The sequence below is a fragment of the Symphodus melops genome, assembly GCF_947650265.1.
Source record: "Symphodus melops genome assembly, chromosome: 16".
In the NCBI taxonomy this organism is placed as follows: Eukaryota; Metazoa; Chordata; class Actinopteri; order Labriformes; family Labridae; genus Symphodus; species Symphodus melops.
In genome coordinates, this window is record NC_136706.1 from 4,115,694 (window position 1) to 4,129,128 (window position 13,435).

Genomic DNA, 13,435 nt, shown 5'->3' on the forward strand with positions numbered 1-13,435 from the left:
GTTTGTGTCTTGTCAACAAACCGGTCACCTTGCTATGCATCACACGCACCATGTCCCTCTCCTCTTCCTCTGTGTCTGGTACTCGACCGCACTAGTCTCTGCGAGAGATACTGTCTCTTTAAACCCTGTCATACCACACCTGCCCTCTAGAAGCCCTCAGAGAGTTTTCACGCTTTTATGCAGTACCTGGTGCAAGTAAGCTTCTAATGTGTAACAGGCAAACTGCATTAATCACTATTGTTGTCTTAAACTTGTTACTGAAAACACCTGCAAAGACAACCCTTTTGAGGATGTTTCAAGAATCGGATGCCTTGTTGTAGTACAAATAATTACTAGCAAAAAATAATAAAAATATAGGCCAGACAGAGGTTGTCAAAAGTGTTGATGATTTGGCACTAGATGATTCTATGCGTTTTGAAACAATTCTACAATTCACCAAGCAAACGCTTTTATCCAAAATGTTGAACACTGAAGACCACCGATACAATCTCTCTTATTTTAATGATCGATATAATAAAAAAAAAACTGCAGATCTTCAATCATATTTTTTTTACCAAAAGCTGTTGCCAGAGAATGAAAAAGAGCACTTTCTAGATTGCACAAAAAATTGGCAAAACGTATTTGTGCATTTCAGACAGTGTGCAGTATTTTGTAACTTTAGGTGCCTCTGGCTTATATAGTTGTTGCCATGGTTTCAAAAGTTGTATCAATACTATTGGCATTGTTTAAAATGTTGGTATTGTGATAACCCCAGGCAAAAGACATCAGGAATAGTGATTGGGTTCATGACCAAGCTGTCATCATAACACAATCAGCAATAAAGGTTTGGCCAATATTTAAAGCAAAGGAGAAGGAGTTCAGCTAATAAACGGTGTGAAAGTCAAGTAATCATAAATTCTACAATGACAAAGTTGCCTTCTTACTGTGGCTTTGCTGAAATATTCAAGATCAAGGACCCCATCCAGGATCCGTATCCCACACATTATCACCTCATTAGCTAGGTCAGGATGAAGTCTGGCAGGGTTAAGGTGAGAAACATAAAACAAGGTAGAGAACTGATATGATGTTAAACATGGTCTTTTAACGAAAAAGATGAGAACAGGCTGCAAAAAGACAGGGCTGTAAAACACTATTGAGCAATATATAACACAGAGGGGAGAGAGGGCACATACCCAAGGACGGTGAGTTTCGCCCGCTGCCCTGAGCTAGTGAAATGAGACACCAGTAACATGAGACTTTTGCTAAAGAGGCTACTGTAAAGTCCTGCCACTGTGGAAAAGTGTCCAGAGCAGCTATCTGTCTATATATCTGTCCCCTGGATCTGTTGATGTGACCTTTTAGCTCAGAGCTGAAGTGGCAGAAATGAGAAATGCAGGTGAAAAACACCTGAGATCAGTCGCCATGAGACTTTGGCCCCACTTGAGGGTAGCTGTGTTAATCTCCAATTTGTATTAATCGGGAAAAAAAAGAGTTGTCATTTGCTCTATGTTAATGAAATAACTACAGTAACAATATTGAAAGTAAGGCTTAGTTTACTCTGGCAAGTGGAGGGCTTCCCAGAATCCAAGATTTCTTCCAAGCCCAACACTGACTTTGGTCTGGACTTGACAAAGAACCCACAACTCTCTCCAAGGCTGTATGACTTACCCAACCAATATGATTTAAACTGACTGTAGGCTGCTAATGACTTACAGTCAAGAGTGGCTGCTTTCCATTGCTACCCTTATACTGACAAGGGTGACAAAATCCTTTCCACATGCAAACTGATGACTTATTCATGTGAACACAGGTGGCACAAGCTACACCTTCTTCCACACCCCTCCTCCTCCTCTGTTCCTTTCCTACTCGTCTCCCGTTGTGTTTTTCTAACGACCCACTGTTTGAGACAGACAAACACTGCTTGGCATGCCAAAGCCCCTGCACTCAAGCATACAACCCCCCTCTATAAAGCGTCACACCAGTAGGAGGCAATTCACAAGTCTCCCATGGCTCATTACACTTTTTCCAACCTCCTCCCCATGAAATGGCAAGAGTCAAAGCACTCTAAATAGATTCATCATTGATTTCATTAAGTCATTAAAACGAGGAATACGAGCGGTGATGGTGATACACACTTCAGCAGTCATACATCACTCAATACATTGAATAAGAGATTTGTTACACTCATACTCAGATGAATTCCTGGACTTTGATAGTCAGTATGTTAACATGCATAGTTGAGTTCCAAGTATGCAAGCACCAGGGGAAAATAGTTTTATTGACAGTATTTCTGTCTCCTCTTCAATAGATGGCGATATGCATTCTTTCAGATAGTTATTGGATCCTCTTCCAGTAGACCTCTTACATACTATACCAACATCGTATTATCATGTTTTATATTGTTTGTTTTTAACTCTGCTTGTAAGATTGGGTTTTTTGAAAGGCGCCCATAAATGACATGTATTATTATTATTATTATTATTAATTTATTATACCAAAGAAGCTGGACAACTTTAGTTTTGTACATATTGTTCGAACTCTATGCTATCTTTGGTACAAATGGAATTCGCTGATGACAGTATGCTATGTTTATGCTGGTGTAAGTCAAGTTCAAAACCCAATGTGGGAACTGTGGAGCATGCACAGAATGTCTCACATCACAACTAACTAACTCAACCAAAAAGGCAACTTTTGAAAACTAGTTAAGTGTTAAAATGAAAAGTGTCAAAATAAATTGTTCAGATTTTAGACTTTTGAATATACAAATGGTGTCCTATTTCATTCATAATTCATTCCATTCTTTATGCTGCAATACAGGATTCAATTTTTATGCAGATGACACTATTACATCGATCTCTGCCTCCTCTAACTTTGCCCAAAGGAAATCTTTACAATTAAGACTGGAAGTAAATGGGAATACAAGACAAGGGCTTGTGCTTCACCAGGTCAAAGAGATTAGAGTCTTACTTTAATTAAAGCCTTACTTCAAACAAATAGTTGACTGAACTTGTCTCAACATTTTCTATATAGCATCATCTCCTCCTTCTAACAGAACAATTTAGAGTGCAATTTGGCTTCCATCAAAGAATAAAATTGGATTCCCTTTTGGATCAAGAAGAAATTCATTCAAGCAACACCATTTTCATGGGCTTTTGCAGTATTATCTTCAGTAGCTATAGCACCAATGATAGCACCAAGCAGCTATCATTCATAGCACTGACTACTTTGACAGTCCTTCCTTGAAAAAGAGATAATGTTCTTTCAATGGGAATATTTCTCGTATTAAGGCTTAATGTTGGAAAGACATTCTAAGAAGTTGGTAGAAACCCAACTTACAACAAGTACATGCAAACTCCAGAGGCCCTGGCAGACAACCTTGGGATTAAAAACCAAAAACCTTTTTGGTGTGAGCTGACAGTGCTGAACACTGAATCATTGGGCTGACACATAACTAAGTCAGTAGTTCAGTTTTCTTTTCTTTTCCCTTTTATTATTAACATTTAATCTAAAAGAACACAAGTTGACAAACCACAGCAACATTTTAAATTTTTGGTCAACCAGGCACCAGAAACTGCTGACGGTGGTTGGTTCACAAAACTTTGTAGTCATTTATTGAAAAATAACAGCCTTTTTTTTCTCTTGCTGCATTTATTTTTATTAAAGCTAAATGTTACAGAACAAAGTTCTTCAGAAGATGTGTGGGGTTTTCTGTGATCTGACACAGAGTAATATTGCTTGTCAAAATGAATTTACTGGCTCAAGTTGCTGATAACAAGCGTTGATCTTTGCCCGTTACGGTTATTTTTCCTTAGAATGTGTTGATTAAACTTTCCGCAAATCAGTCAATAAATAAACCTTTGAGCACACATCACTCATAGTTTTGGAATTTACCTTCGATTATGTTTAGCAAACAAACTTTAAAAGGCCCTTTCTTATGCTATTGTTGATTTTTCTGTTGGGCTACGACAGTGAGGACTTTTAAAATTTGCTAAAAGTACAGTGATATATGGCAGAGTGAGAACAAAGCTTAGTCCGTCAAGATTTATGTTAAAAAATCTGCAATTCATCAGAAGATACTAACTAAAACAATGAAGTTATAACAATGGCCAAACTCTATATTCACACACAGAATTATCAAGATCTTTTTCCTACAAGCCCGCACTTAAAATTATGCAAGAAGTAAGTTGGTGTTTGAATGCTGAAGGTAATATTCCAGCTAAGCAAGTAGGAAGGGTGTGATAATGTTTACATCCTGTGACAAAAGAGATCTTTGTTCATGTAAAGGAAACTGCTTCAATTTGTTTTTTGACCGCCAATATGTTGTTATACTCTTTAGTTCCTAGTTAATACTGTGAATACGTCCAATAGTGTGAGATAGAGTTGTAGTACTCAAAATCGGTCTTGGTCTCAAGACTAGTCTAGAGAGCACTTTTTGAAGGACTCAGTCTCGTCTCGGAGTCAAAGGCGTCTTGTCTTAAGGCTGGGCGTACTCCAGATTTTTCCATGTCATTACTGTGATTAGAAGGAAAACACCCCTTTCAAAAAAGACAACACTGCAATTCATGGAATTTGCTTTTTATCCCTCGATTAAAGCCGCAAGGATTTTTTTTTCTCGTAAAATTGATGGCCTAGGTCCTGACATGGTCTCCATCCCTAAATGTTTTAGTCTTATCTTGGTCTCAGAGCACTCCTCTCTCGGGTTTGTCTTGGTCTCATTTAGTGTGGTCTTGACTACAACACTGACATTGAATAATAACATGTAGATTTGAAATCAAGGCAGAAACTGCCATCCTAGTGTGATGGCGTTGATCATCCTACATCTTGGCATGTCCTTTTTTAATTTTTAAAAGATTTTCTGAGTCCTGAGACCGTCTCAACCCCATCTGGCGGAGAAAAACTTAACGCGGTGGGGGGCGTGTGTAATTAAGCGACTCAGGAAGATGTCATTGACAGCCTGTCTGAAATGTTCTAAATCTATTCCTGTTTCATTTGGTCGCATGATCAGGTGTTAATTACAGACAGAGGTCGATGCATTGTCAACACAAAGTCTCCAAGGAGGGGGGAAAGACACGTGCATTGATTAATGCACTGAAGGGTGTTGGATTGGGGCCTAGAAACATTAGTATTATTTATATAATTACAGGTTGGGTTCTTGACATACACTTAGAGGTATAGATATAAAGATTACTGCAAACACCTTCACAATACTTACAATAATATGTGCATAAAGGGAATTCAGACAAGGAAGTAGTAGTGACTGAAAAACACAGCTGAATTCCTCTCTTTGTCTTGGTGTGCCATTTTTTTTTTTTTTTTTTAGCCTTTTTTAATATCCATCTCTGAAACGATACGACTTTTTAAAAATAAACTTTTATTGCTCATCCATCATCAAATGAAACCAAATAAGAAACAGATGTGATTTTTTTTCTATTGTGGAAATACTGTAAGCCCTGATCAATCCGGCCGCACAGAATATTAAATCACTGGAAAACATTGAGAGATAAAAAGTAATTGGTGTCAAACACATTATTTACAGTATCTTGGCGAGGTGTGGAACTCAGAGCCACGCTAAGATTTGCAAAGTTTGCATGTGCACCTCTCTTTACAAATGTTAATGATCCCAAAATACTATATATTTAATAAAATCATCTCCGTTTTTTTTTTTAAGTGAACGACTTTGAAAGAACCAACCAATGTAAGAAGCCCAAACAGAAATGAAGCGAAGAGACAATAAACATCAAAGTCGTTTGTGTTTCTCTTTAATATAAACCAAGTCAAAAAAATAAGGATTGATTGAGAATATCCATAAGAAATTTTGGGGAGGACAGTGCGATAGTGTGGAGGATTTGTTCTAAGAAATTAAATGTATTACAAGTGATGAGAAAAGCTAATGTGGTCAAGGCCATAATGAGTAATGCCTGTTTGTTGTGTTTGCCTGTAAATGGTGATGTTGTTTGTTGTGTAAAGAGGGCATAAAAAGGTATCTATTTGGTAAAGTAATAAAACAAATAATTATTTCTGATAGCGTTCATTGCCTCAGGACATGGTCAACATATGTTTCCCTTGTTGTGATTCACAACAAGGACATAGCAGTCATTGTTGGATACACAAGTCCAATTTTGAGACATCTATTTGGAACAAAACAACTTCTCGCCTTCCTTGAAACACACACACACACACACACACACACACACACACACACACACACACACACACACACACACACACACACACACACACACACACACGATTAGGAACAGTTACACACATGGTTTTAATTTGTACCAGCTGGAGAGTCAGACTGGCAGACAACAGCCAATCCAGGTCTGCAGATACAAACTAGTGTTTGTAAATCACCACACCAGATGAAAGGAAAGCTAAGTGACTGGAGCCAAGAGGAAACCAGAGGAGATAAAGGTGAGGAGAGAGAGAGTGTGCAACTGTCAGCCTCAATAAGCAGGAAATATGTCTGTACTGTAAAAACATTCATTAAAGTTATAAAGAAAAACAAATAAAAGAAAAAACATTGGCCATGGCTTTAAAAAAAAAAATAGAGTAATGACAATAATAATGGTTTTAATAGAGGACACCAGCCCTTTCCCATATCACGGACATTTGGTTCCAAAGTGAAGTCAGTTCATCACTAAGAAGAGAAACCGGATGTAGCACTAGCCAATGTGCAAATGCATACGAAGGTCCAAATCCAAGTCTGCAGTTAATGCAGGCCTTCCGTGATCTCAGTTGTTTGGTGGAAGTGGTCATAAAACTCAATTATAGTTGTTTGAAGGCAGTCTTTTTTTCTTGCCTTGGCATTACAACAAAGTCAAACATGTTGAATATTATCACAAGTCCATAGTCTTGTCTTGTGCAAATTGTTATTCAATGACGTGATTTTTTTTTTTCAACAACCAATAGGAGTTTTCTAGCCAGCACCACACAGGAAGCAGCAAACTAGTTAACATGGCCAGGAGGCATAGGAGCGTGCAGTTCGCCTCGTCTGTGGAAAGGGAGGAGAAACTGCTGTTGTGAGTTGTGAAGAGAGCAAGAATATCACCACAACGCGACCAGTTTCTCCTTCTGTTCAGTTTTCTGCTCAAAAGCTGGAGTTGTTCATTTCCAACAGGTGCATGGTGGGAAATACTCTTACAGACTCTATGACTCTTGCAGTTAATGATCATGCAAGATGTCCATTCTCTGCAAAATCTTAGTCTGTGACTAATAACTCTAATTTGCTGACACGTGGTCTTTGCGTTTTTAAAGTCCTACAGTTTATGGAAGTCACTAGTTTCAGGTATCTCTACTCAAATCTACCAGCAAGTCCTGCCTCTGACAATGCAAATAATCATTCATAGTTTAGGATATGAGTTGTCACAAGGGGTAGCCGATCAGATTTCAAGGGGGGCCCATGTCACCACTAGCGAGTCATCTGGACACGCCCCTGCTGGTATTCAGCTTAAACAAATATATCCATTTAAATGTTATTACAACTGATGGGAATTCTTATTTTGATTTTATCACTCCACGCCACTTTGCCAACATCAGAACACATTATAACCTGAATTGGTAGGTACCGTATAAGAAATTGGTGTCTCAGCGTATCAGTCAATGCATATCAGTAACAAACAGCAAACAAGCAATTTATTGTAAAGGATGAGTCAGACAAGACAGAGAAACCTCACTGCAGAGAAGTTGCATTAATTGGATTCCCTGATGGATCATTTAGAACAAGCCAACGGATTCAGTAAAAATGAGAAATGTTACGCTGTTTGATTTAGTTTACTTTTTTTTCCCAATTCGATTTCAGGTTACAGTGAATTTACATTATAGACTTCTATTTATGATCAGACGATAAGTTATACTACATTTCACACAGAAGTAAGTAAAGATGTCCATCAGTACTAAGCGGCGAACCTCAAGAAATTTGTCCAAAAAAGCAGTGCAAAAACTCTGAGGGCCTGAAACACAAAGAATGGATTGCGGCCGCCTGTATCTCCAAAAACAGTGCATCATTCGCTCCCCAACTATCTGCTCTGTCTCAAGCTTTATTCACAATGCATATGGCACTCATTGTTTTTCAGCCACAAACATGCCCAAAACAGTTGTACTGTTCTGTGCCGTTTGGGTCTGTATGGAGAGAGATCATATCTGCACCTTCACTCTGCAGGACTGTGCTTTCATGCTGACAGAGCACTTTTTTTCAAACATAAAGATGATGAGCTAGGAGGAGACGGGGGAACTTTTTCAAAGTTTATTGAGACGCCAGACAAATTTGATTGAAATGTCACTGTTTATACGACAATCCTCCAAACTCTCAGAAATGAGCACATGCTCCTGTCAACCCCTTGACAAATGCATTAAGGCTAGATATTCAGTCCTAAGGTTTTCGTTTGATGCAACAGTTAGATTAGGTTTCTTCATCTGCATGGTATACAACTGATGCGCAGTGTGAGGCCCTGGTTTTGTATTGTTCGGTTGCGCAGTGGTGATCCCGCGAGCAAAAACCCATCCACACAGACAGACACAAGGACGCCATCGTGACAGCATAATGTCTCGCATACAATTTGCCATGTGGAAGAATGGTAGATAGGATCAGTGGACTGGCTTGTTGTTAGAACTGTTGGAATTTATCTTTGTCAACCAACTTTCCCACAATCCCTCTTCTTTTCATCAATTTACATGTCCCCATTTCCGAGAATGATTGCAGACCCATCGTCTTAAATCTCAACATCCTACACGTGGCATTTGCCCACTTCAGCAGTGAACATCAAAACACACATTAACATATTCATTTTTCCCATCCATTCAATTGTATGAATATAAGTATTGAGTGTTTAGGTTTCACCTTATGGGCAATCTATCTCGTACTCATACATGGGTTTCTTCCTCTGCATGGCATAAGACTCAATTGAGGACACAAGCAACTCTCTGAGTTTATGGTTCCGCTAAAGGACTCTCTGAGGTCACGCACTAACCTAGTTGATTTTTCTTTTACGTTTGGACATTTTGAACACATGTAAATTCAGAAAAACAGTTTCCGAAAAAATATTTATTCTGTCAGAGTCCCTCCTAAAAATGTTTATTTCCAACAAAAGGTATTTCTTTTTCTTTCTTTCCACTCCTCCCTCTGCCTTTGTCAAAGGCCTACATACAAAGTTGCAGGAGAGAGCATCTGTGAGGCATTTGTGGGGAGAAGGAGAAGAGCAACAGAGAGAAACTAGTATGAGTTTCCAAGCACCATCCCATGGTTTACTGGAATGCTGGTGAGCGCCTGGTGTGTGAGGTAATGTCCTGTCACCCAGCCCCACCCATACCCACCGAAGCTCACCGTCTCATAGGTCTTGCGGCTAATGATGGACCACTTCCATAGCCTACTGAAAATGGGGCTGTTAAAGTTAGAAAGTTGGTGCAATTATGCATTTTACCTTTCCCGTCCTCATTATCCTCATCAGAGCCGACATGAGCAGTGACTGGGTGGACACGAGCAGTGACTGGGTGGTAGGGTGCATGGACCACAAACGACAGTCAAAATTGGCGAGTGCACAATGTTTGAAAGTTGAAAACAGATGGATCTGCAGAGATTAAAATGTCGCTCAGTCAGTGGTCCCCTATGGTCAATAAAATTGCAACAAAACCTGCATGAAAACGTTACAGGAGATCATCAGTGCCACAAATAAAATTTAAAAAAAAAAACTAAAAAAAAAAAAAAAAACTGCCGGCACAATGAGGTTTTCCACATCGCAGAACCACAATAGTAATTAAAACGGTAAAAGTAAAAGCGGTGGGGAAAGGAACGCCATCTCAGAGGTTTCTTTTTAATGTTACCACACGCTTATGTCACTGGCACCGTGCCTGACGAGGGCCCTGCGGTTTTGGGGAGGGCAGGGGGGATGTCGGGGGGAGAGCGGCAGTGCCAAAGAAGCTGGCCATCCTGTGCAGCTGAAAGCAACAGCTCTGCTACTGTATGGGCTTTTGTTTTTGTAGGCATGCACATCTTCGTTTGTGTGAGTGTGTTTGAGTTTGTGCACGTGTTCACGTGTGTGAATGCGTTTCCTTGGCAATAGCCTACATATAAAGAGAAGTGAGCAAACGCTGCCGGATTTTTTTTCGGGGATCAAAACTGGGCCAATAATTGTTTCTTTGTTTCTACCAGACACTTTCCTCTCCGTCTCCTTTCCCTCTCAGCATTACTTACCTATGATGACGAATGTGGTCCAGTTCATTTAATTCAGACCTCATGCACATATGTTTGTTTAGCATGTAAAGATGCTTGAACTTCATATATGGGAAATGTCTTGCAGCATGAGAGGACTAAAATGTTATCCCTTCTGTTGCTTATGTATAATTAAGGGGAGTGTTCTCCAGGGGTGCCCAGGGGTTGCGTCAGAGATTGCCTGGGCAGCAGCGCTCTCTGGAGAAATCACCTGGCTTGCTGTTTGATGTTAAACTTTCAATGTACACGCACACTCCTTAAGAACACAAAACTCATCTACACATGTGTACCTGAAGGCAAGGAGCATGCACACGAGCACCGGCACACAAAAACACACACACACACACACACACACACACACACACAGGTTAGTTGCTAGGGCCAGCTCTCCAATCCAATCCCCCCAGAGCGAGTGGAGCTGGCTCACCGTATTCCACGGTGTGGTAGTGGGGGAACATTTTGTTCTGCTCCACAAAGACAGCAGTAGTACATTTCAGTCCCCTATGGACCTGCCCTATAATCCTGTATGGAGTGTGTGTGTTTCCCTGTGAGTCTCTGTCTGACTGTGTACCTGTGTGAGCTTGATCAGAGGAAGAAGGAAGAGTCATTTCAATAAGACACACTGACTGTATCTGCAGGTAGCCTCTTATTAGAGGTTCTCTACAGCATTGTGTCATGGGTCTGAGAATGAAAACAATCCAAACTATGGCTGGAATAATTTAGCAGTGTTGTTGTGATCGTTAATGTGTCTTGATTTTATTAACTCCATACATTTTCTGGCGTCCACATGGTATTTTGATTGGACAAAGTTGCACATTTGAGGACATTTTGTTGTGAGAATGGCCTGTAAGATTGTTTTTGGACCATTTTCCAAAAAGCAAATTACATACTTACCATTGCTTGCAGTACAAGTATTAACTCTTGTGTTTTCATCTCCCATTTGCAGCCATACATAATTTGTTATGTCATTAAAACATTATATTACAGGCCCTAACCGCACATTAGTATTTAATTTCATTCAACCCTAACCAAACCTGCATGTTATTCTTTTTTTTTTTTGCCTTCATTGGAGCAATATGACAGTGGACAGAGGACTATAAGGGGACGCGTGCACTAAGCACCACACAACCAGCGCTCCCATGTTATTCTTTCATATCATCAGAATTGTGCAAGCTGCTAATTCTCGATAACACTAACCAGAAAAAAAAACATCTTATCAAATCTGTAATTATACTTCAACAGTGTCCATAACATTCCAAGTAAGTGCTGGAATTCACACTCTATGACCCAAAAATGAATATGTGTCATCCATACAAAGATCTAGCACACATCTACACTCTGTTTAAGGGAGACTGCAAGTTACTACGCTGTTAGTTATAAACGTGCAGGATGTATTTGTCTTTACACATCTTTTATTCTTGCTGAGATCTGGTGCGTTGAATTTAAGAAGTGAAGAAAGAAGTTCAGCACAATTGCTGCACATGCTGATCATCAGTCACAGTGGCATCAAATAGACACACTGACATTTGTTCTGTCTTCATAGCTTTGTGTACTCATAACACATTGTTGTGCTGTTGTTGCTTTCTTGCATCCGCGAGGACCCCTATCACATGCACGCACACGCACACGCACACGCACACGCACACACACACACACACACACACACCCACACAGACACACACACAATCAGCAGTGTCTTGAGACATCAAACAGATCTGATACACAAGACCAATGCAGGAATTGTTTACCAGATCAGAAGGAAGTGATGAACTATCTTCTCATCCTGTCCTTAACACAGAACAAACTCTTTAAAACAGAGTTAGTGAAACTTGACTATTGTCCATTCTCAGGCACCCATCTTTAACCCTGCTTTCCCCAAGTGCTTTAAACCACAAAAGGATGAATGAGATATTTGGCATAACAAGGCTTTCAATGTACTGTTAGATCCAGATAAAAGTTAACTACTACTACCAGCACAGACTAAGCTTTACAATCCCTTTTTGTAAAAAAAAAATAAAATAAAAATAAAAGCTTCATTAGGACAAATTTTGGATACTTTGTTTTCTAACTCCACTTTTAGGTCATGAATTGAATCCTTAAAAAAAAAAGAGGTATTAATTCTGAAAAAGATGTTTTCTTTTTGTTGCTGATTGTTTTTTCTGTCTGTGAGCAGGATGATAGAATAGAAGAAAACTACAGTCAATCAGTATTTATTGAATGCTTTCGTAGAATTGACCATTTTGCTCTCCAAACGCAAGTGTCCTCATCATCCCATCTGGTATGGGAACAAAGTCAAGACATGGTATGGTTTGGGAAAGATTGTGGTTATGTTAAAAAACCGAAACCAAGGTTAGCTTATGGTTGGAAACAGGACATGAACAGCAGTTTGACATTCCAAAGCCCAACATTTGGCCCCATCCAACACTGTGTGAACTCCATGGTCACTCACTTAAATTACCCTTGTTCCAAACTGACAAGAGTTATAATTACTACGGCTTCTTGACCGCTTTGCCACTTGAACAAATATATATATATTGACCGTATTGAAATAATAAATTGGTCTTTTTTTGTCTTGTCTTCGGGTTAATTTTCACACTCAATGAGGGAGATTGATTTGGAAGAATGGTTCTTATTCCTCAAGTCAGGATCCAGAGATTAAGAAAAGCCAAGGAATGGCTAAATCCATGGCTTGAGGGGGCTTCACATCTTACAAAGACATAAACACAGCAAGTTTATTTGTCAGCGTTAAGACCCTGACGCTGAAGACTCTTTGGATCCTGCCTGTGTGAATGAGTCCACACAAATCCATTAGAAGAACAATTTGTGTACATATTGTGGAGGGATGCTAGTTGTTGACCAGACACTAAGTCCAGAAGCTTCCTGCTGGGGTAATGACATTACCTCTGGTCTGTGCATGGCTGAGATCAAGGGGTTACTTGATGTGAAAGAAACGACAGCTCTCCATTCCAACCATTCCAACAGCAGCTTAGGTCCTGACAGGGTCACTCTCAGTCTTATATAATTTCACTTAGTGCTCTTAGTGCTCCTAACTGTTGTTCCTCAGAAAAAGATACTATTCCTGTATTCTTCAAAATTAAACTATCACGTGAACACTGCCTTCAATATCTTCCTTAGATTAGATATATTTTATCAGTGTACTCTTCCAAGCTCCACTCCAATATCATAATTTATTCGCCCACCAAAAATCTATAGGCTGTAAATATTAATGGTTGAAACCTAAATGAC

General features: G+C 39.5%; 1 protein-coding gene across 2 annotated transcripts in view; it reads right to left on the reverse strand.

Annotated features, from left to right (window-relative positions):
* The window catches only part of pappaa (pregnancy-associated plasma protein A, pappalysin 1a), a 97,763-nt gene that overhangs the window by 42,185 nt on the left and 42,143 nt on the right, over positions 1-13,435 (reverse strand). The window lies entirely within an intron of this gene.